At 31.9% G+C, this 24,875-nt stretch overlaps 3 protein-coding genes across 3 annotated transcripts in view; 1 reads left to right on the forward strand and 2 right to left on the reverse strand.

The window, feature by feature from the left end:
- The window catches only part of LOC127732961 (myb-like protein X), a 60,718-nt gene extending 53,341 nt beyond the window's left edge, over positions 1 to 7,377 (reverse strand). Inside the window, exon 1 of the mRNA XM_052242191.1 lies at positions 7,288 to 7,377. The gene's annotated coding sequence lies outside the window, so the exon portion shown is untranslated. The remainder of the gene's footprint in view (positions 1 to 7,287) is intronic.
- A 4,655-nt stretch (positions 7,378 to 12,032) lies between these two features.
- LOC127732952 (E3 ubiquitin-protein ligase NEDD4-like) overlaps positions 12,033 to 24,875 on the reverse strand; it is a 100,395-nt gene continuing 87,552 nt past the window's right edge. Inside the window, exon 27 of the transcript XR_007996525.1 lies at positions 12,033 to 12,074. The gene's annotated coding sequence lies outside the window, so the exon portion shown is untranslated. The remainder of the gene's footprint in view (positions 12,075 to 24,875) is intronic.
- Positions 20,131 to 24,875, forward strand: part of LOC127732964 (enhancer of mRNA-decapping protein 3-like) — a 29,326-nt gene continuing 24,581 nt past the window's right edge. Inside the window, exon 1 of the mRNA XM_052242205.1 lies at positions 20,131 to 20,216. The gene's annotated coding sequence lies outside the window, so the exon portion shown is untranslated. The remainder of the gene's footprint in view (positions 20,217 to 24,875) is intronic.

Raw genomic sequence — 24,875 nt, forward strand, 5'->3', positions numbered from 1 at the left:
GAAGTGTAAAACATCAGAGAAAATACATTTCCTAGGTAAAATTACAGGTAAATAAGTTCTCAGGTAAAAATTGATGGGGGATTCTTACAATGTTATCATCAATAATCGGGAAATTTTCCAAAAACAATTTTGATAAATTTCTCTGACAAATGTACTTAGTTTATTAAATGTCAGATATTTAGATCCACATTTAATATAACGATATATAACTACAAGCTAATATGTTATGTAATATTCCATTCATACATTTCAAAGCCTACAACTAACTATGTTAAAATTTAATTAAATACATCCCAGGAAACATTTCCATCTCTTCATTTCTGACAGCTGGTAATTCTATGAATCAGCTACAATTTAGTTATAAATACATTATAATACATGACATTCAACACTTATAATTATAAATACATTATAATACATGACATTCAACACTTATCAATACTGTCAACTTTTCTTAAATAGCTTAATACCTTATATATATCTTAAAAGTTTCAAACTTAAAAAGAAAACTAATTTCAGTCTCCAATATTTCAAAATGTCCTCAATCTAAAAAGTGCCCATAGTTTCTTTTTCTTCAATGCCTTAATCAATTTTACTTTAAAAAATGTCTTTTAATTGGCTAATACAATGTTTCAGTGTCTTAAATGAAGAATTGAATTGTCAAATAAATATTCCATCACAATTTTTGAAAATACAAAAAAATGTATATTTAAACATTCAAATATATGCTTTAGATTTATTTTTTCTTCATTAATTATTTTTTTAGAAGAGACTGTAGAGGATACAAAAGGTCAATAGTCCCCAATATAATACTTTATTTAATACTATTTACCCACACTTGAAGGAAGTATCATATTGATGGTGTCTGAAGACCTTGTGAAGAGATGCAGACAACCTCACCTACAACTCATTCTAAACCTGAGTATATGGACTTGTAACACATGAAACTTCCATACAGTCTTCACAAACTATGAGCATTGTGCATTGACTATTTTTTTAGTTATCAAAATGATTATAATATGTATTTGGTTTCTAGTTACAAATTTGGATTTTGGCATTTTACAATAATGAGTTGGCATACTGGGATCCTAGTTGCAATTCCTTCTAAGAAAATGAATAGATTTTAATGAAACTTTCATATTGTATACAGTGCCTTTGTGCACCTTCAAACCTATTTATGAGTAATAAAGTTTTTGTGATAGACGGCTGACCAAAAAATAGATTAGCAATGAGCAAGAAGGGGGTGTAAAACATGCAAGCTATGCTCATAGTGCACCTAGTTATCCATCTTATCTTATGTTTTAAATAGAATATAACTCTCAAATGGATTATTTCATCATTTATCACTGATAGTACCTTACTTAACAAATTTTCACCAAACAAAACTTAATAAAAACCATAAACAAATATAATATCTGAATTTTACAAATACTAATTCTGGCAAGGGTACATGTATAAGTCAAGAACAGTCATTAATTTACTTGTTACCTAGTTAATTTTCTGACAAGCCTTTACCAAATGTTTAACTATTCAAATAAGTCATTTGGGTAGTGAAAAAATATCTAAAATTGTATCTACCCATAAAAAGGATTTTAATTTCAAATTACTTATCAGTAGCATTTCTTTGTATCAAAGTATCAGCTGTGTAATTCATCATTTTTCTATATATATTTCAAGGGGCATAAGACAAATATTATGATTAAAAATAAGATACAGCCATGAGGGCGTAACACTTCAGATATTATGGTTCATGCAAAATGATAAATTTCAATAATTTTAAAGGAAAAACATGATAAAAGTACCAAGTACAATTAATGGCATATACCAAGTACCATTAATGGCATCTACCAAGTACCATTAATGGCATCTACCAAGTACAATTAATGGCATCTACCAAGTACCATTAATGGCATCTACCAAGTACCATTAATGGCATCTACCAAGTACCATTAATGGCATCTACCAAGTACCATTAATGGCATCTACCAAGTACCATTAATGGCATCTACCAAGTACCATTAATGGCATCTACCAAGTACCATTAATGGCACCTACCAAGTACCATTAATGGCACCTACCAAGTACCATTAATGGCATCTACCAAGTACCATTAATGGCATCTACCAAGTACCATTAATGGCACTACCAAGTACCATTAATGGCATCTACCAAGTACAATTAATGGCATCTACCAAGTACAATTAATGGCACCTACCAAGTACCATTAATGGCATCTACCAAGTACCATTAATGGCATCTACCAAGTACCATTAATGGCATCTACCAAGTACCATTAATGGCATCTACCAAGTACCATTAATGGCATCTACCAAGTACCATTAATGGCATCTACCAAGTACCATTAATGGCATCTACCAAGTACCATTAATGGCATCTACCAAGTACCATTAATGGCATCTACCAAGTACCATTAATGGCATCTACCAAGTACAATTAATGGCATCTTGGTGTAATGATTGATTGTTTGTGTTTAACACCAATGTTTACCACTATTATCTCTATTGTGGTGGTCAGTTTTTATTGGTGGAGGAAGCAAAGTGCCCCAAGAAAACCATGACCTTCGGAAGGAAAACTGACAATAATTGGAGTTGAAAGCTACTGCCACATGCAGGGTTGGAACTCAGTGTTGATAGGCTAGTGATACAGTAGATGAACTACTTAGACCACTCTGACCCACATCTTGCTGTTAATTATCATGTAAAAGATATAAAGTAGCGAATGAAAGTATACCAAAATAACTGTGCACATAATTAACACTCACCAAAAAAAGAAAAGGGAAACAAGAATATATCTCCATAGGAGACCATGCCCAACTCCCACTATCACATTTCCATGTTCAGTGAAACATGAAATCTGGGTCACAATCCTAACTTGGCATATATTTTCAAAAGTTTACATCATAATGAACATGTCTACTTAATTTCAAGTTCATGGTAAACTTACTTAAAATAAACATTTAATCTTGATCAGGGGTGGACAGACGGACGTACTAACCTTCATACTAGAAAAATTAATGCCCCCCCCCCCCCCCTTACTATCTTAGACAGGGCATACAAATAATCTTGTAAAAGAGTTTCATGAATTAAAAATAAAAAGAACCTCTTGATATTGCTTTGTTTTAAAACATTAATACCTTTTCTTCTATCTTTTCAAACATTAAGAACTATTAGACTGTAGACGGAACGCGTGATTGATTATTTAACAGCATGGAAGTCTTTGGAATTTTTGCTAATCAGATCTTTAATGCTTGTTATTTTCCCTCATACAATCTCAGGTGCTAAGTCTCATTTTTCTTTATTGATTTATCTACGTTTAGAAGACAGATTAAATCATTTATATTCTTGACTGCTGATAAAGTCCTTTGTATATATGAAATACATTTATGTTAAAATTCCATTTCTACTGAGAGTAAACCATTTAATTAAAAGGTTTATCAAAGTATCAGTGACAAGTTTGTTTGCTTGATTCCTGTCATACATATGTATCTTAGGTGGCATGGAAGGATTAAATGAAGGGGAATAACATCTACCATGATACAGATCTGAATCAAAAGGGGAGATAACCTCTGAGGAGATAACCTCTATCATAACACAGTTTGTTTATTTTTTATGGCTACAAGTACAGCAGTGTTGATTGTGTTTTTCAAGATTTTCCCAACATTTTCCAATACATTTCCTACCTGTAGAGTAAATAGGTAAAACTGCATTCTACTTTTATTTTTCAAGTAAAATAAATTTGGTCCAAAGGAAAACATTTTAAAATGGGGATATCCGAAAGAATTTAAAATCTCAACAAAGGTTATATATGCCTATATTTTATGTTTGAACTGGCAGATATTTCTTTATAGAATTTTAGGTGTGGGAAATCAGGATGAGCAACTTGGCAAAAAAAAAGGCAGAATGACAATTTATGTAAAAAAAGTCAGGATAAACTAATAAAAAAAAAGGGCAGGACCGAATAGAGTGAAAAATAAAAAGGCAGGACAGAGATTACAACTAAAAAAAAAATGCAGGACAAAATTTTTCATCCTAGCCCCCCCCCCCCCATAAAAATCAAATGGTAGCTCCCTAAATGTTACTAAAAAATGTACTGTTAAAATAATTCTATACTAGTATCTACCATGGATCAAATTCTTTTGTACTGCATAGTTTGGGGCAATGGGACAAACTACTATGCTTGTTTATTGGAAATAATCAGAATTGTATAATCAATAATATTTCATTTTGATATATTTGTCATAATTTTTTTCACAAGCGATATTCCTTCAATTGATCGTGATGTTCTGTTGGTTCCTCCCAATTGAGTGTTCATTTCTCAGTTGGAATGATATGCACATTTGCAGTAACATATCAGATTTCATTGAACATTGTTTTCTTTGCAAAACAAAAATTTCTCTTTTTCAATATTGTAAAGATAATAGAATTTGACCCCTCTAACCAAGGGTAACTGGAGTATAGAAATATGGTGACCTTGGTCTTCTTCCTATCAATAGTAAAACCCTTACCAAAGTGTGTGTCCATTTGGTTGTGTGGGATGAATAAATACAGTCACATCTGGTCAGAATGGGGATGTCAAATCTGATTACCCATGTAGAGATTGTGCAGTCTTAGCATGTTAAAGAACTCTTCCAACAACTCTTTGAGGGTCCATATGTCAGGGCAATCTATATTTCTGCCCATATCAAACATACCCTCACTTCCAGTGATAGTCCAGATTTCAGGCCCTTAATATCAGTCAGCCTACCTTGCATAACCTAGCTTTTGTATTTATTGTCAATAGTTTCTCATCCTGAATATGCATTAAATTATTGCCACTGGAAGCACTGCAAACAACAATCAATAAATGATAATTTGGCAAAAACTTTTGCTATTTTTATTACAAACACAGGGATTTATTGCAGAAGGGTGATAAATCGATAATAAAAAGTGGTATTTAACAACAAGCTTTTCAAGGTAATAAAAAAAAGAATGCATGCGTTGTCCTGCTTAGCATATATATACTAACTCAAAATTCAAAGTATCGGAAACAGGAAATAGTTATCTGACAGACTCATAAAGCACACTTCCATCTCATTACTGTCAAGCTGCTCTATAAATATAAAGTTTTTCTGTTCAATTGTACCGGAGAAATGTATGATTAAAAATTTAAAGTTTATTCAACTTATTGAAAAAATAAAAGTATCTAGGAAGTAGGTGTCTAACCTATGTGAAAGTGCTTATACAGTACAACTTATCACTTTTGAACTGTAGGAAGTCATTTTGTTCAGTCATACCTTAGAGTCTGTGTGACAAAAATATTTGTTGGACATAGTCAGGAAACAGACTGAGACAAAGTCATGAATAAAAATGTAAGCATCAGACCCTTAAATGATTCTCAGAACTGTTTTTGAACATTCTGAGTAGACAATAGTATGTATATATTAAAATGTTAAATATTTATAGGGGTATTAGCTACGAGATATAAAAAAAATAAAATATGATTTTTTAGGTTCAAACATTAATGAAAGTGAAATAGTGAAACAATAATTCGATTTTAGCAGCCAGTTTGGTTCAATTTTGTCAAAATAAGGTAAGAAACATCGCTGATGAATTATTCACTTGCAAGTGTATAACTTGACCTCATTGAATCCCTATTCATGTGACCTTTAATTTAACCCCATAGCTAGAGATGAGTTACGCATAAACTACGCATAAACTAGCTGTGTTCAGCTGTTAAAAGGACAAGAATGTCAACATTGAAAGTGAAACAAGGGTAAACCATTTTTTGTTGGTTGACTGATTCGATCCACAAAAACTCATTTTTATACAGGTAAAAACGATGTTAACATATTTTGTTAACCTATAATATGAAATAAAACAGACCTAGAAAAATCCAATTGCATGTGTTCGCTATCTATTTATATCTAAATGTGTATATTTATGTTTATATCGGGTTATATGACCGTCTACAGTCTTCGGAGGTCACCTCAATGGTTAATTAGATGGCATATAGACTAAAATACACACAAAATGCTGATACATATTATCGATTCCATGCATCAGAAATTGCTTATTTTAGACTTTTTATAATTTGGATATACGTTTTAGTATGTTATAAATAAAATACATGTATGAGAATTTGAGTCAAATCGGTGATAATGAATTTGACAGCTAATGCCCTTTTAAAGTTTAAACAGTAAAAATGATCAAAAAAAGACCTACAAAAATGTGTCTAAAAAAGATCTACAAATAAGCCTAAATAATTGATTGCAATAAAGGAAAAAAATAAATATCCAAATGACATATTTTTACCAGGTGAGAGATTCAGTCACTTGGGAGCCTCTTGTTTCTGTGCTAAAATTATTTCTCAAAATAGAAATATGGGAAATGAAGAATGATTTTAACATAGTGTTGTAAAAATTTAATATAACAGTCAGATAATTGAAATTAAATCCTGGATTACCTAGTATAATTATTCTGCATGATGTTCATTCAAACAGGTAGAATTATTTTGTGACAATTGATCTTGTTTGATACATGTACTGACATTGCCAAGAGTAACTAATATCAGTTATATACTGGTAATTTGGCAATTCCCTTCCCCTCTAGATATCGAGTTTACAGTATAGAACTCACACATGATTTATTGTCACATGCTTTTTCCTGCTATGAGAGACACTGTTACAGGGATGTTTAACTGAGACACATCCCTGACCCATTAACTAGCTTCAAGGAATATTATATTAAAATATTTAGAACTGTTTGCTTTCCACACTAAAGGAGTCGGTTAACAAAATAATTTTTTTTTACCTGGCCAGAATAAAACAAATTTTACACAGAAATATTTGTAATATAACAATTACATGTAATACAGTCTAAATTCTTTTTGGTACATAACATAATAATTCATAAGAGTTTTAGAAAAGTTAACATTGGCTGCAACCTCTGATTTAGAAAAAAGTGTCATGGGATTCATTTTCAACCTCAGCACCCTTTGGTTACAGAATATTTTGGATCGTAGGTTTTCCTGTTGCTATTAGGTTCAAAAATACAAAAAATCTTTGTTTTGTGACAACATCTCCAAAATGTGCTGACTTTAAAGTCTATAATGTACTTTTATGAAGAGTTTTGATTTACTTAGCATTCAGAATTTTGAAATGGATCCATTTAAGAACCAAATTGCAAACATTTTGGTAAGTTATGATAAATTTGAAATTCAAGGCCATATTTTGGCAAGAGTGAACTCTGTTGTCCTTTGGTATTTATATCATATAAAATATTCTGATACCTGAAAGCTGTAGATCGACCATCCTTTGTCTAACTTTAAAAGGTTTCTTCCAGCTTCTAATACTTTTGTTTTCATATTAAACCCTCTCATTATTCCCTGAAATAGAAACAAATTATTAAACTAATACTTAAACTAAAATATCTTGATTTCATACATTTCAGAATAGTCTTTCAGGTTAGGCCCAAGGAAGATAGAACATGTAACTTATTGGTATTGGAGATGAATTCCATATTTTGTTTATATGTAAAAATGAAAATATTGTATCATTGAGAAACAAATACATACCTATGTACTACACAGCTTACCCCAACATAGTCAAGTTTGAAGGTTTACTGTCTTATTGTAATACTGAATTATACAAAAAGCTATCCTTGTTCATCAGAAAATTTAATGTATTTCTTTGATTTATGATCCATATATATTGTGTATCCAATTGCATAATTATTCACACTGTTTGATGCTAATGAGCTCTGTGTATTGACTTTAATATGTTTATTTGTTCTTCTGTCATGTTATTTATATATATTGTATTATATATTTGACCTCATGTTACATATTTAAATGTGTCTGAGTGTTTTCTAATAAATCGTTTAAATTAATATTTATTGGCAATAGTTTTAAGAATTATTCACACAAAATATCAGTCTTGTCATACACACACATGGTAATATTCATATATTTTATGTACCAATATATATAGGTTCTAATGGTTAAAAAATAATTTTTTTTTAGTTTGTCTGATCACAAGTTTTCTGCAGTAAAAAGATGCACACAAGTAATACTTACTCTAATTTTCATGCTTTTTTAACATTTCTAGATCGGTGTGAGAAAAATATTCTTATCTTTAGAGTAAACTTTGTTTTCGGCAAATGATTGGTTGAAATTTAAATATGATGTCAAATTTTCTTGGTTTCTTCTGAATTTCCTATTGTGACATCATGAAAATGGCGACCATGTCTGATGATATAAAGAACACAACTTTCTGCAAATCTTAGAAACAAAAGGATAAACTTTGTTTAGATATCGTCTAAAAATCATTAGAGAAACAGATTCAACCACTATAACTCGTGTATTACGATATATCTCCACTCTCAACAGTTCAATTCAAATTATTAAAAAATCTCTGCAAGCCTCACTCTTTAAATATTAAAATTTAACTGTCTTGAGTGGAGAAACATCGTAACACACTTGATGCAGTGGTGGAATCTAGAAGTAAACTGTGGACTACTTGACATTACAGCAATTTATAGTATTCAAATGAAAAAGAATTAATATAAATTTGGTTCTTTAATATGTTATGACTTTCACAACATATAATCTAAGCAAAGAGATATGAATAGATCGATCTATATATTTTTTTTTAATAAATCTACGATAAAAAAAGTTGAATTGTCAGGTACTAGTCACTAATGATACCTCAGCAATATATGTTTGGTAAACAGGAAATTGGTAAGAAACATAAGTAAAAACCCATCACACTGTATAGCTTGCTCACATGAAGCTTGATACTAAATTTTGGGAAATTCTGATTCATAAACACAAAAATGCAACAAAAAATTATACACTGCCAAGATATGTAAAAATATATTAGTATTCGGTAAACAGGAAGTGGATGAGCAATGAACATGAAAATGCATCCCATGGAATGGCTTGCTCACATTTAGCTTGATACCAAATTTCAGGTTTGTAGTTCCTTAGAAAAATGTGCAGACAATTTCATAGGACTGACAGACAGACAAACAGAAAACCCCCTTCTTCAATCTCAAAGCAAATTGCATTGGAAGGACTGACAGACAGAAACACAGACAGATGGACATACAAAGGTAAACCAGTATGGCCCCATCCTTCAAAGCAAATTTCATGGGACAGACTGACATACAGAGGTTTTGGCGTGGGGCTTTAATCATAATTAAAACAGTTCATATAGAAAGTGCACAAATATACACTCTATTCTTATGAAAAACAGTACATGTACCAGCATGACAGAGTTTGTTTATGTATTATAAAGAAACCTGACTGGAGGACAAATGGACATCACAAATACTGTCTTTTTGGTTTTAATGCTCCCAATTTTGATGTTTTTAGTTTCTTAAACTCTTAGTGGCAATCATCTTGATCAAGAACCTTGTCAGTAGTCGTTGTATATCATACCTTTAACCAGGTTTTTTTTGTGGGTGTAAAATTCCATGATTTAGGGGAAACAAAGTAAATGAAAAATTTTGGCGGATTCTAATCTAGAACTAAATATTTTGGCGGATACTTAAATGGTTGCAGTTAAAAAGTTGTAAAAATTGACTAGAAGAAAACATTGAAACATATATCTTTGTTGTAGTTCTGTATAATTACAAGAAATTAAAAGAAATAATTATTCTAATAAGAAATATGGATAATGAAAAACAATATTTGAGGTAAAACACATGTTTTGAATTGTGAAATATCTACAAATGTACTTGTCTTGTGTGATATTTTAGCTAGCGGAAGTTCCTATTCAAGATAATCAAATTTTGAGCAAGTATCTTTATTGTCATTCAATCAAACAATTTATTGATTATATTCTGATAGAGTTAATCAATAGGAGACTGGTATGGCAAGTCATTTTTCTATGTATTCTAACTTCAAGATATCTCACATAATATATAAGATATCTCATATAATATATAAGATATCTCATATAATATATAAGATATCTTATAAACTTTATAAGATATCTTATATACTTTATAAGATATCTTATATAATTTATAAGATATCTTATATTCTGTATAAGATATCTTATATTCTGTATAAGATATCTTCTAAAGTTTATAAAATTTCTAATAAAGTAAGTAAGATATCTTATAAAGAAAATAATATGAGATATCTTATAATTTATATAAGATATCTCATATATATATATATACTATATAAGATATCTCATATACTATACAAGATATCTCATATAATTTGTAAGATATCTTATATAGAATATGAGATATCTTATATAATTATAAGATATCTCATATAATTTTCTTTATAAGACATCTTATAAACTTTATAAGATATCTTATATACCATATAAGATATCTTATAAACTTTAGAAGATATCTTATAAAGTATATAAGATATCTTATAAAGTTTATAAGACATCTTATAATAAATTGCTTTGCTGGGTGCAGCTGGATACGACCGCAGAGGTCCAACCCTGAACAGTTGGGGCAAAAATGGACACAATATTCGCGCTTGATACAGGTCTGAATTTGGATTGTAATTAAATATTTGACACATAATAGGTTTCTGACACAGAATAACTGTAGTCAAAGAACTTAGAATTGGTTATATGATTTGAATTTATATTCAAATTTTTGCTTTTGTGCAATACACTATGCTGTTGCATATCGACACCCCCTTCCCCCCCCCCCCCCCCCTTTTTTTTGCAAAAAAAAAAATGTGAAGAAATTTTGTTTAATTTCTGAAATCATCTGAAATGAGAAATCATTGCCCCCCCCCCCCTTTTTAAAAAAAAAAATTCTTTCCCTCAAGATATGGTCATAATCTCAATTCAAATTACCAATGGAGTTTGCAACCATAATTACCCATTTAAATACATCATAAAAGTCTTAAATAGATAATTTAAAAGAAGTGTAAAGGAGGTAATCCATCATTGAACAACATTGTACAATTTTGTTTTTGGATTACCTCCCTTACACTGCTTTTAAATTGTCCATGAACCGGGAAACCCTTGTTTTTCCCCCTTTTTTGCCCCTAATTCCTAAACAATTTGAGCCATAACCCCCCAAAGCTAATCCTAACCATCCCTTTGTGGTATGGAAACTTGTGGTATAATTTCAGAGAGATCCATACACTTAAACACAAGTTATTGTCTGGAAGTTACATAAATGCTTATTTTTGACCCCTTTTTGGTCCCTAATTCCTTAACTGTTGGTACCATAACCCCAAAATCAATCCCAACCTTCCTTTTGTGGTATTGAACCATATGGTAAAATTTCATAGAGATCCATTCACTTAAACTAAAATTAGAGTGCGAAAACCAATGTGTCTTCGAACATCGACGACGATGACGATGACGCCGACGCCAACGTCATACCAATATACGACTGTAAAAATTTTTTGCTGTCGTATAAAAACTAGATTACATAAGATATCTTATATACTTTATAAGATATCTCATATATTTCATAAGATATTTTATATAGTTTATAAGATATCTCATAAAGTTTATAAGATATCACATATAATTTATAAGATATCTTATAAAGAAAATTATAAAAGATATCTTATAAAGAAAATTATATAAGATATCTTATAAATTATATAAGATATCTTATAAACTTTATAAGATATGTCTTAATGACAATATCATGGGAATTGGTAATATATCTAGAACAGATTCTGTTAACATTTTGGATATAGTTTCTAAAACAGTTCGTAATAAAATGCTTCGCTGAGCGCAGCCTGATATGACCGCAGAGGTCGAACCCTGAACAGTTGGGGCAAATTTGGACACAATATTCAAGCTTGATACTGTCTGAATTTGGATTGTGATCAAATTTTTGACATAATATAGGTTTCTGACACAAAATAAATGTGGTCAAAGATCTTATAAATCCATTGCCCAATACTGTGCAATTGAAGATTTCTTCTTGAAACTTTTCAAAAATTCGAAATTTAAAAATTTTGAAAAAAAATTATGAATCCCTTAAAAAAATTGGGAAAAAAATCCCCCCCTCCCCACTTTTTTTGCAATAACCCCAAAACTCAATCCCAGCCTTTCCTTTGTAGTATGGAACCTTGTAGTACAATTTCAGAGAGATCCATACACTTACACACAAGTTATTGTCTGGAAACTAGAAAAATGCTAGTTTTTGGCACTTTTTTGGCCCCTAATTCCTACATAATTGGGGCAATTATCCCCAAACTCAATCCCAGCCTTTCCTTTGTTATATGGAACCTTGTGGTACAATGTCAGAGAGATCCATACACTTACACACTAGTTATTGTCTGGAAACTAGAAAAATGCTTGTTTTTGGCCCCTTTTTGGCCCTTAATTCCTAAACTGTTGGCCCCATACCCCCTCAAATGAATCCAAACCTTCTTCTTGTGGTATTAAACATTGTGGTACAATTTCAGAGCAATAGAAATACTTATACACAAGTTATTATCCTGAAACTAGAAAAATGCTTGTTTTGGGCCCCTTTTTGGGCCCCTAATTCCTAAACGGTTGGGACCATAATCTCCAAAATCAATCCCAACCTTCCTTTTGTGGTATTGAACCTTCTTTAAAAATTTCATAGAGATCCATTCACTTAAACTAAAGTTATTGTCCGGAAACCAATGTGTCTTCGGACGACGACGCAGACGACGACAACATCATACCATTATATGATCCCAAAAAAATTTTTGCGGTCGTATTAAAACCGTTCTCATGGGCGTAGAATAAATCGCAATCAAGGAAAATTTCGTAATAACAATACAAATATTTGGGACCTAATTTCTATTTCAAAAAACAACGGTAGACATTATCTATTAACCAAGCTCTGTTCTTTGCCTGTTAATAAATTACATCAAATTTTGGAGGAATGCAACACAATTCCATATTGCAGTTAAGTATGAAATTGTCCAAATTATAATTGCATATTGTTATTCCAAATTGTTTCCCAAAATTGATTGCCCTGAAGATCACAAAAAACATTTTATTGAAATTAAATATGTCAATAAAGGTTTTAATTTTGTAAATATTGCTGGTATTTTTAATGATAATTCTGTTAAAGAACAAATTCCTGGCTATTTTGATAATACTGAACTCCCTCTTATTTGTTAGGTTTACAAAAAATCTACCCAGAAATATGTGTTTAATTACAGTGAAGTGTGTAAAGATGTTCATATCAGTGACAATACACCTACCTCATGAAATTGCAGTAATTCCGAATACATTTATGGCCCCAGTTCCCATGTTATAACAGGAGACCTTAACATTGTTTGTGACTGAGAGTTGAAATCATTTCTCAGTAAAGGACCTAAATATCGTCCCCCGTCAATTATTAATTGGAATGAGTGTCGTAACATCATCCACGACTCACTCCGTACTTACTGCTCTAAATGGACAAAACGAGAAAAAGCTGACAAGAAATCATTAGATTCTTTTTTTAATTCGGTAATGAACATAGTTGATATACATATTCAACATTTTAAAGATCATTTTACTCCTAACAACAACCATAATAGCCAAATTTCTCGTATCAAACATAATCTAAAAGAACTCGCCAAGGAAAATGTTTTTGTCCCGGCTGATAAGGCTGCTAACAATATCATTATTGTTTGATGTAAATTTTACATTGAAGTTCTACAAAAGGAAATCACGAATTCACCAACATTCCAACTGACTCCATTTTCGGAAAATGACATCTGTAACAAACATAAACTTTTAGCTACCTCTTTACAAGCAGAACCAATTACAATGAAAGTTCCAACTATGTTCTGGCTTCCGAAGCTGCACAAAACACCTTACAAATATAGATTTATTTTGTCTTCAAGCCATTGTTCCACTACTAAACTATCTATTATACTTACTAGTACACTTGGTACAATAAAAAACCTGGTAATAAATTGTTCAAATAAGGCCTTTGAAAATAGTGGAATTAATTTCTTTTGGAGTGTCAAAAATTCGTTGGAAGTACTTGATAAATTGCATGCTTATACTGGTGATTTCGAATCTGTTCAAAGTTTTGATTTTTCTACCCTATATACCACTTTGCCTCATTATCTTATTTAGAAAAAATTCACACACCTGATTAAATAGACATTTAAAAAGTCGTAATGCAAATATATATGTTCAAATTCTTTTAGGTCATTTTTTAGTAACAACAAACAAAAGAACTATGTCAATTGGACCTGCTTTGATACTATAACTGCCCTTGAATTTTTACTAGATAACATTTTTGTTCGCTATGGACAACATGATGGAGATTCCGTATATTGTCAGGTTATCGGAATTCCCATGGGGACTAACAGTGCACCACTTATTGCGGACCTGTTTCTGTGTTGTAATGAGTTACAATTTATGACTAAAATCAGCAAAGACCCATCGAAACACCATCTGATTCAAAAATTTAATAACACTTTTAGATATTTAGATGATATATTTGCTCTCATTAATGACTTCAGTATGTACACTAAAGAGATTTATCCTGCCGAACTGACTTTAAATAAAGCTTATACTAACAATGAACACTGCCCTTTCCTGGATCTTGATATCTGTATCTTTAACGGGAAGCCTAATACCAAAATTTATGATAAAAGAGATGATTTTTCATTTCCTATTGTTAATTATCCATTTTTAGATGGTGACGTTCCTTTGTCACAATCTCATGGTGTTTATATATCTCAACTTGTTTGATTCGCTCGTGTATGTAACAACGTATTTGATTTCAACTGTATTTCTGAAAAATTATTACACCAGGATTTTTGATATCACATACTAGTCAAAACGTTTACTAAATTTTATCATCGGTACAAGGACATCATTCGTAAATATAAATCAACATGCAGACATCTTATACGTTCGGGTATTTCACATCCAATATTTTATGACAACATTCTTTACAAAGCACAAAAATGTCGACATTCACCTCAAAAGCTAACCAAACCTTTAAACAGACTTATTCGGAAAGGATATAGTTACGATACTGTTGTCAAGTCATTAAGGATTGCATATTTTGGTATTAATATTGATTCACTCATAGGGTCTTTGCATCGGAAATAAACACATTTATTCTAAAACAAGTTATTGGCATGATACGGGTTATGTTCTTCTTATATTTTATGATGGTATGTTACTAAACCCCTTATGGGCAAATGACGGGAGGGATTGTACTTGATTTTCATATGATGAAGACATAATCTTTCAATCAGTTTAATTGAGGTCTGGAGCTGGCATGTCAGTAACTGCTAGTAGTCCTTTGTTCATTTATGTATCATTGTCATTTTGCTTAGTTTCTTTTGTTACCTATTCTGACATTGGACTCAGACTTCTTTTGGACTGGGTTTTACTGTGCGTATTGCTGTGTTTCTTTGTTCTACATTGGCTAAAGGTATAGGGGGAGGGTTGAGATCTCACAAAACATGTTTAATCCTGCCGCATTTTTGCGCCTGTCCAAAGTCAGGAGCCTCTGGCCTTTGTTAGTCTTGTATGTTTTTTTAATTTTAGTTCATTTATATGTTTTGGAGTTTAGTGTGACGTCCATTTTCACTGAACTAGTACACAATTTTATTTAGGGGCCAGCTGAGGACCACCTCCGGGTGCAGGATTTTCTCGCTGCATTGAAGACCCATTGGTGGCCTTCGGCTGTTGTCTGCTCTTTGGTCGAGTTGTTGTCTCTTTGACATATTCCCCATTTCCATTCTCAATTTTAAGAATGTGTCCATAGTACACGGATGCCCCACTCGTACTATCATTTTCTATGTTCAGTGGACCGTGAAATTTGGGTCAAAACTCTAATTTGGCATTAAAATTAGAAAGAGAATATCATAGGGAACATGTGTACTAAGTTTCAAGTTGATTGGACTTCAACTTCATCAAAAACTACCTTGACCAAAAACTTTCACCTGAAGCGGGACAGACGGATGGACGGACAAACGAACGGAAGCACAGACCGAAAAACATAATGCCCCTCTACTATCGTAGGTGGGGCATAAACAATCCACAGTTTTCTATTTAATGAAATTTGTGACATACTGCGATTAGCGTTCTTGGACACCGCCTATTACTCGTAACCCGAGTATTTGATGCCGTTCTAGTAATCAATCTATATTCTCAGAAGATAATGTTGTCATCATTGAGCAGAAGAATATGTCGACTTATATTACTCGAAGAAAACGAAAACCGAAATTTGAAAAAGGATGTTTTGAATGATACGAAATTATCGGCGGTTACTGGTAACGGAAATGAACAAAATCCGTAAATTTTTGAAAATTTTAAAAATCGGGATGGGCGGGGATGAAAATCTATCAATTAATTATAATCGGCCTAATGTTCATATCAAACACCACATATTAATAGATTATTTCAAAGACATGATAGAAGTGGTTGTTTATTTTTAATTTAACCTGTCCAGGTATTGTTCATAATTGTCTTTTGAAAGTCGAACACATTTCATTTTATTCTCATGAATGGTAACTTTAATAGCTAATCAGTACCCTGATAGCACAACATGTATTGGTGCTTTTTATATCTGGCTCTAGAAGTTAATAAGGGGAATAGGAGATTTTGCAATGAAAAAAAAATATATATACAAGAAAAGTAGAAAAGTTTTATTGTGACGTCCTACCAGTGTATCATGTGTATGCTCCTTGAACTGCTCATTGATGGATAGTCCCAGACATACCCAATGATATTGACGAACAATAAAATAATCATAGTAATCTAGAAACTAAAATTGTTAAAAATACTTCCTACAGAGTGGTAATATGCAGAAACACCTTATAAAGCACCCCCAAAAATAAAGTTTGGCAAGGGTTCCCCTAACCCCGTATGTTTCCTGCCTCCCAACCTAACCTAAATTGTCTTGACGTAATTACCCTTAAGTAAGTAAGTAAAGCTTTATTTAGATTCTGCATATTGTCAAACATTTTAAACATTAGCTCTAATGAGCTTTTAATCTAATATAAAATCATATACAGTAACAAATGAAACAAGCAGCATATGCAAATGAATAATATTTTTTGGACATCATATGTGCAGCGACTGTGAGGTGACCAGCTAGCATAATAAAACCAAAAAATTTTAAATTGCAAAGCAAGCTAGTTTCATTTTAGAATTTTTCTCTGTACAAAATTGCCAAGCCCTGGGACTATTACACTATTAGTATGCCAGACAAGCCAAATGGCTAAAATCAAAAATTACTCAAAATGAAGGTATGGAAAATTGTTAGTATGTTTAATATGGTTAAATAAGAAACAGTTCTCTCTCAAGATTTATATATTAAGATATATTATATAACTGAATGTACAAATCAGAGGCGGATTTAGGGGGGAGGGGGCCCTTTTGTGGGAAAAATTTGGTTGATTATATAGGGAATCACTGAAGCATGACTCGAGCGGCCCCCTCTTAGGCAGTCAGTGGGCCCCCTCTTATGAAAATTTCTGGATCCACTACTGCAAATCCTTGGACTAAGTTATATCCCAGGACTTTGAAATCTTAGCAATAACGGTGTATAAATATGTAAAACTCGAAGCACAGTAGATCACTACTATGATAATCGAGTTTTACATATTTATACACTGTTATTGGCAATATTGCTAAGATTTCAAAGTCCTGTGGTTATATCTAGATGCCACCGTGCATGCAAACGGGTGATTTGTGATATGAACTTTATACCTTTATACCTTTATCTTCGGGTCCTTAAAATAAGCCAAAGGCTTCTACTGACCCCTCATCTTGGATTGTCGTAATGCAATTTCTCCTCTCATAATAAACGCATAATAATATATTTATATATATTATACTTATAAAAATAGAACTTATTTAGGTGTGCGCAGCTTAACAATTAACATGAACATATAAATTTATATGGGTTCCAATTCTCGCCATTTAACGCTGACTTAAATTTATTCAAAGTCTTTGCCGTCACTGTTAAATCTGACAGGTTATTCCACTGATCCACTACTCTAATTGAAAAAGTATTTAGTCTATGTGTCGTCTTACACTGTTTCTTAAAGAGTTTTAATGAGTGACCTCTAGTATTATTAGATGGTGCTAAAGTAAATAAGCTCATCCAGTTTATATCATATATACCATGCAACACTTTATATACTTGAATTGATAATGAAATGACCCCATGTTTTAAATCATTTATAGGGGTTAGACAAGGTGATGTTTTAAGCCCAAATATTTTCAAAATATTTATTAATGATCTACCTGACAAGTTTTTGTCATGTCCTGATCCAGTAACTATTAATAACCGTAGAGTAGATTGTCTTATGTATGCTGATGATGTCGTAATTTTTTCAGAAACACAGGAAGGTTTGCAAAAGAGAATTAATATGTTACATGAATATTGTTTAGAATGGTGTTTTGATGTTAATCTAAAAAAGACAAAAAGTATAATTTTTAACAAGCCAGGAAAATTCTTAAAATGCTGTTTACATTTTGGAGGTAAAGAGATAGAATGTGCAAAATTATATAGATATCTCGGAATCACATTTACATCTAGTGGTATATTCAAGCAGTGTAAAGATGAATTATACAACAAATCTTTAAAAGCATGTTTTAAGCTACAGAGATGCTTGTCATCATCTAACCCTAGTATTGCCACTTTTTTACATCTTTATGATCATACAATTAAACCCATACTATTATATGGCAGTGAAATATGGGGAATGTTTCGTACTGATTCAGCTGCATGTAAAAAAGATAATGATTATATATTGAAAAAAGTTTTTGGTCAGGATTCCTCTGAAAAAGCTCATAACAAATTTATGAAATATATTCTTGGTGTAAACAGAAAGTCCAGTAACATAGCTGTGATGTCAGAGCTTGGTAGATTTCCTATTTATTTTACTATAATTTTATCAATGTTAAAATATTGTCATAGACTGGAAGGTTTGAAAGAAGGATTATTATTTGATGCATTCATATGTTGTAAACAATTACATATTTCTAATGTAAATACATGGTACTCTAGTATAGATTATATTCAGAGAGAGATTGATTTACCAAATTTTGACCAATCAATTGGTTCTTTATGTCAGTATGTTAAAAATAAACTATGTGAAAGTTATTTAACATTTTGGAATAGACTGAAGTATCAAACAATTAACTCTGAAAAAGGGAAGCTTGGTACTTATTTTTCTATAAAAAATTGTTTTAAAAAAGAAAAATATTTAGAACTACAGGATTTTAAAAAAAGACAGTCAATTTGTAAATTAAGAATAAGTGCTCACCCCCTTAAAAATTGAGACAGACAGATATTCAAAAAAATATATAGAAAGATCTGAGCGTCTTTGTTCAAATTGCTCACTTGGTAAAGTTGAAGATGAGCTTCATTTTTTGTTAGAATGTCCTCTTTATGATACTCAAAGGGAAGACTTTTTTCAATACATATCTGACAATTGTTATAATTTAAAAAATTTAAATAAATCTTCTAAATTTTTATGGCTCTTGACTCAAGAAAATGTAACTCTTATGGAAAAACTGGGCTGTTATATTTGTGACTGTTTTGAATTAAGGAGATCAGGTATGCATATTGACACTAAGTCAAGTAAATGATTTGAGAATGAAAGCATATAATGTAATTTTATTCTTTTATTCACATTTATATATGCATGTGGTTTTTGGCTCTGATTCTGACCAATGCTAATATACTAAATATATATTTTCAAGTGACTATTATTGTTGTTGTTACCATTTATGTAAATCAATTGTATCTGATTTTATGCCCTTTATGGGCCCTGTAATTTGGGAAATAAAAAAATATTCTATTCTATTCTATTCTATCATATCAACTTAATAATGAAGTATTGTCCTCCTTCTTTATTCATGATACACAATCTTACTCACTTCTTCACTTTTCCTCAAATATAACATATTTGCTTTTAAATTATATCTACATGAATACACACTAGCAAATTGACAGACGACCTGACACCTGTCAGCTTACTGAAGTCGCTTGTATCACTCAAGGTCGTTTAAATCAATTATTATCGACATAGTAATAACCACTTTTTCCCAAACCCTTTTTTTGAATTTTTATGTTTAAATTTTTTAAATTAAAATCCTACTGATTTTTTTGTGATATTTGTTGTATTTCAAAAAAATCTGCAATATCCTTGGTTTTCAATGTGGTAAACGGCTTTGGGAGACATGTTGAAAAACAGAGCGAAGTTGTGAAATTTCTTTGAAAAACGACGTAAATAGTAAAGAGGCGACACAAAAGGTAAGATAAACAGATTTACTAGTAAAAAAGACATCATATGTGATTATTGTTTAAATAGAATATAGCTTTTCTAATACAAAATTAAAAGGTAAAGTTATCAACTGACTGTGACCTAGTTTCGTTTGTTTGGGTCCTTTGTTTACAAATTTCTACAGCTGATTTGATTTGTGGTAATCACGGTAACAGCTAGCAAATTGTCTTTTTTTTATTTATCCCACTGCATGTCATACAATAGAATTAATGTGAGATTGTTTGCACCTCATCAATTTTTAGGCAGTTAAGCTGCCTTATGCGAGCACCCTAGATTTGTGTTCTACCCAATAAATGCTGAAATACGTGCCATTGTTATTATCTAGCTGGATATAATGTTATTTATAACTAATTGAATAGTTTTTTCATACTTTTAATTCTGGATTACAAAAATATGACCAGAAAAAACCTTAAATGATCGTCGAACCACCCAAAAGTTTTGAAGTTGCACATAGGAAGTAGAGCACATTAGGAATCCTTATGTAGTTTATTATCCCCTGTGCTTTTGGCTAAGATGTCAAAGAACAATTGTATGAAATATTTAATCGCCGAAAATCTTTAAAGACAAGTAGTTTAGATTTCCCAATTGGCAAAAGTCGTAGGAATATTGTTTGTCGTCAATACGTGTTACAACTACGTCAGTAGTCTATCAATAAGTTCCACTGTTCATGCTGTTGGCGGCAATTTCAAATTAGAAGACGAAATTTTCGTATCTTTTCAATTTGGAGGCAGGGGTTCAAATTAGCGGTGGTCCGAGGTCCGCGACCTTCCACTTTTGCAATCGGACTCTCGACTTGGTTACTATCTACGCCCGACGGACCTTTCACTTGAAAGAAAATTAAAAATAACTTTGCAAACCTTTTTACCAAAGTCTCTAAATAAACGATCTCAAAACGTATTTTCATCTTTATTATTCATGACAGCGATGTTCATTTTGTTCAACCGCTAGCTTTATACAGATAATCGCCTACAAGTAATGTGTAAATTCGAGTAAAATCGTATCTGACTGACAAAAACAACATTGAAAAACAATGGATGCCATGTAGACAATTACAATATCGGGTCCGATTCCGGAAGCGGATAAGGGTAATTCCGGGTTTTGGAGATCAACTACAAAAAAAAATTTCAGGCAGGTGACAAAATACATCTATGCATGGTAAATAAATATAAACACTAGAAATGGAAACCAAAAGATATATGTAATAGAAAGAAAAAGCAAAAAATATTTGATACAGAAACTCAAAATTACTTTTTGACAAATTTTAATGTCAAAATCCAATACAATGTGACAGCTGGGAACAGTATATCTAACAATATATATGTTCCTGGTGACAGTATAAATCTTCTTTATCAGTGATAAATGTTGATAATGCATGTAAGATGCTTTTAAAGTGTAAACATATTACTGCAATTTTTTTCTCAATTTTGAAGGGTCAGTTAACATAGCTGGAAGTTTCTTACTTTGTTTTCGCAAATAGTGCAACTAGATTATATGATACCTGAATGTAAGCAAATCATATGATATATAGGTGGAATCCTTTGGGTCACTCTACCCCCTCCTGTTTGATAACTTTGAAACGGATGAGATCCCCACCCCTAAACCATATATATTCATGTATGGGACTATATAACTAATCAAATGAAATATAGGGGCAAGTCCCTAGGGTTACCCCACCCCTCCTGTTTGAGAACTTGGAAACAGTCGAGATCCCCACCCCTAAACCATATATATTCATGTATGGGACAATATAACTAATCAAATGAAATACAGGGGAGTCCCTGGGGTCACCCCAACCCTCCTGTTTGGGAACTTTGAAATGGTCGAGATCCCCACCCCTAAACCAAATATATTCATGTATGGGACAATATAATAAATCAAATGAAATATAGAGGGAGTCCCTGCGGTCACCCCACCCCTCCTGTTTGAGAATTTGGAAACGGTCAAGATCCCAAGACAAGACAAGACAATTTATTTAAACTTAAGCACACGTATGGTGCTACAAGAGGATAACAATTATACATTAACAATTACATATATATACTTATACATTTACAAGCAAGACACACAATAAATAAATAAGTGATATCATACAATAAAATTGAAATAAACCATAGTTGGTTGATTTGTTTGCAAAATTCTTAATTGCAACGTGGATATGAAGTTATTGTAACATGCTTTGTATTATGAAAATATTTTTTCAATATGTCTTAGAAACATGCACACTTTTGTTAGCAGTGGCACGTTACAGTGTGATAATAGACCAGTAAGTTTCAATTGGGAAGGATTTTGTGTGTAATATGTAAGTATATATCTTTCTCTTAAAGACATAATTTGTTCATTGGAGCATACAAAAAAATAATGATCCCATAAACCATACATATTCATGTATGTGACAATATAACAAATGAAATGAAATATAGGGGGAGTCCTTGGGGGTCACCCCACCCCTCCTGTTTGAGAACTTGGAAACGGTCGAGATCCACCCCTTAACCATTTATATTCATGTATGGGACAATATAACAAATCATATGAAATATAGGTTGAGTGCTTGGGGCCACTCTACCCCTTCCTGTTTGAGAATTTGAAAACGGTCGAGATCCCCACCCTAAACCATATATATTCATGTATGGGACAATATAACAAATCAAATGAAATATAGGGGCAGCTCCTATGGTCACTGTAAACCATCCTGTTTGAGAACTTGGAAACGGTCGAGATCCTCACCCCGAAACCATATATACTCATGTATGGGACTATATAACAAATCAAATGAAATATAGGGGAGTCCCTGCAGTCACCCCACCCCTCCTGTTTGAGAACTTGGAAACAGTCGAGATCCCGACCTCTAAATTAAACCATATATATTCATGTATGGGACAGCAGAACTTATCAAATGAAATATAGGGAGAGTCCTAAGGTTCACCCTACCCCCTCCTGTTTGATAACTTGGAAACAGATGAGATCCCCACCCCTAAACCATATATACTCATGTATTTGGCAATATAACAAATCAAATGAAATATAGGGGAAGTCACTGGGGTCACCCCACCCCATCCTGTTTGAAAACTTGATAACGGTCGAGATCCCCACCCCTAAACCATATATATATTCATGTATGGGACAACATAAAAAATCAAACGAAATATAGGGTTAGTCCCTAAGGTCACCCCATCCCCTCTTGTGTGTGTTTTAAGAACTTGTAAAAGTTTGAGATACCAACTCCTAAACCATATTCATTCCTGTTCGTCATTTCAAACAGATTTGAATGACATACAAGGTCAATCTCATAGGCATCACATATGCATATCACTTTACTAGACCTAATCAATGTGTACTAGACTTTGCCCAATGTCAGGCGACCATGGGAATGAATAATTATGGCAGCTTTGTTTGGGAGACTTCGTAACAGCATTCTGTTACAATTATTTCTTGTTTATTATAAAATTTTATTGATGCAGAAAATGAGTAGGTTTAAAGAATTTACCTTAATTATATTTTGAATAATTTCTGGTTCTATAAAAAATTTCATTTTAATATGGCTCATTTTAAAGAAAACATATCTTTCAAGCCCAAGAGTGTTTGACCAACTTTATTATAATCACCTGTCATTTTATTCCAAACTTAGACATCATGGACTTGGGGTGAAGGCGGGGGTCATTTACATTTACTATGGGCAGGTCAGTCAGACCTCACCTTTGATCCCCGTAGTAGTAAACATTTGTCTGATTTGTGTCTCATAACTTTTGCACTGTAGAACACAAACTCAGTTTTCTTTCCAGGGAAGCAAGTCCATGCATACTATTACAAGCTCGTACTAAGTCAACTTGAACTACTAACAGTCAACTAATACCAACGTTAACTATCAACTAGAACAACTGCAATCATTTCGAACTTGTACCACTGCAGACACATGACCATTAAAAATATACTTGATATATGCGTTGCTTTTGAAAACCTTGATAAAATATGAATTATTTGCCTTAATAATAAATTCATTAAATGAACATAAATGCACAATATATGAATGTTTAATGTTTGTTCTTTTAAATCTTAAAAAAAATGAAGCAACATAGCCACAGTTTTCATAAGTATGTTTGCCTTGGTTTTTGGTTAACTGCCTACAGCGCTTACAGTGCTTTGATTTCTTTTAATATTATACCTGAAAAGTCGTTTTACTGTAAAGTGTAAGTAAATACTAGACGTAAAAAGGCCAAGCATTTATTTTTTGTCGAATCTTTACAAACATGTAAAAAAGTCTCATTTATGTACTTTTTAAGTTTCATTGCAAAGAATTGACGGATCAACTGAACTTGGCGACCACAATACTTGTATACTAGTATTGTCAACAATTCTGTATATAATGTACAAGTATTGTACAAAAAATTTTAAAAATCAATAGGGTTTGTTATTATTCATTGATGTGTTTTATTAACAACTTGTTGGTGTTTTTTTGTTCTAATTTAGGCAGATATAAAAATGTATGTTGCTTTATACTTTTATATATTTATTCAAGATAAAAAGGCATGAATGTGACGGATACAAAATATTACAAAGACACAGATATAGCACTAGACACAGTTTATAGACACTAAAATGATATACATGTTTACTAAAAATTTTAATTTAAA

Source organism: Mytilus californianus, unplaced genomic scaffold, assembly GCF_021869535.1.
Source record: "Mytilus californianus isolate M0D057914Y unplaced genomic scaffold, xbMytCali1.0.p SCAF_3, whole genome shotgun sequence".
Taxonomy (NCBI): Eukaryota; Metazoa; Mollusca; class Bivalvia; order Mytilida; family Mytilidae; genus Mytilus; species Mytilus californianus.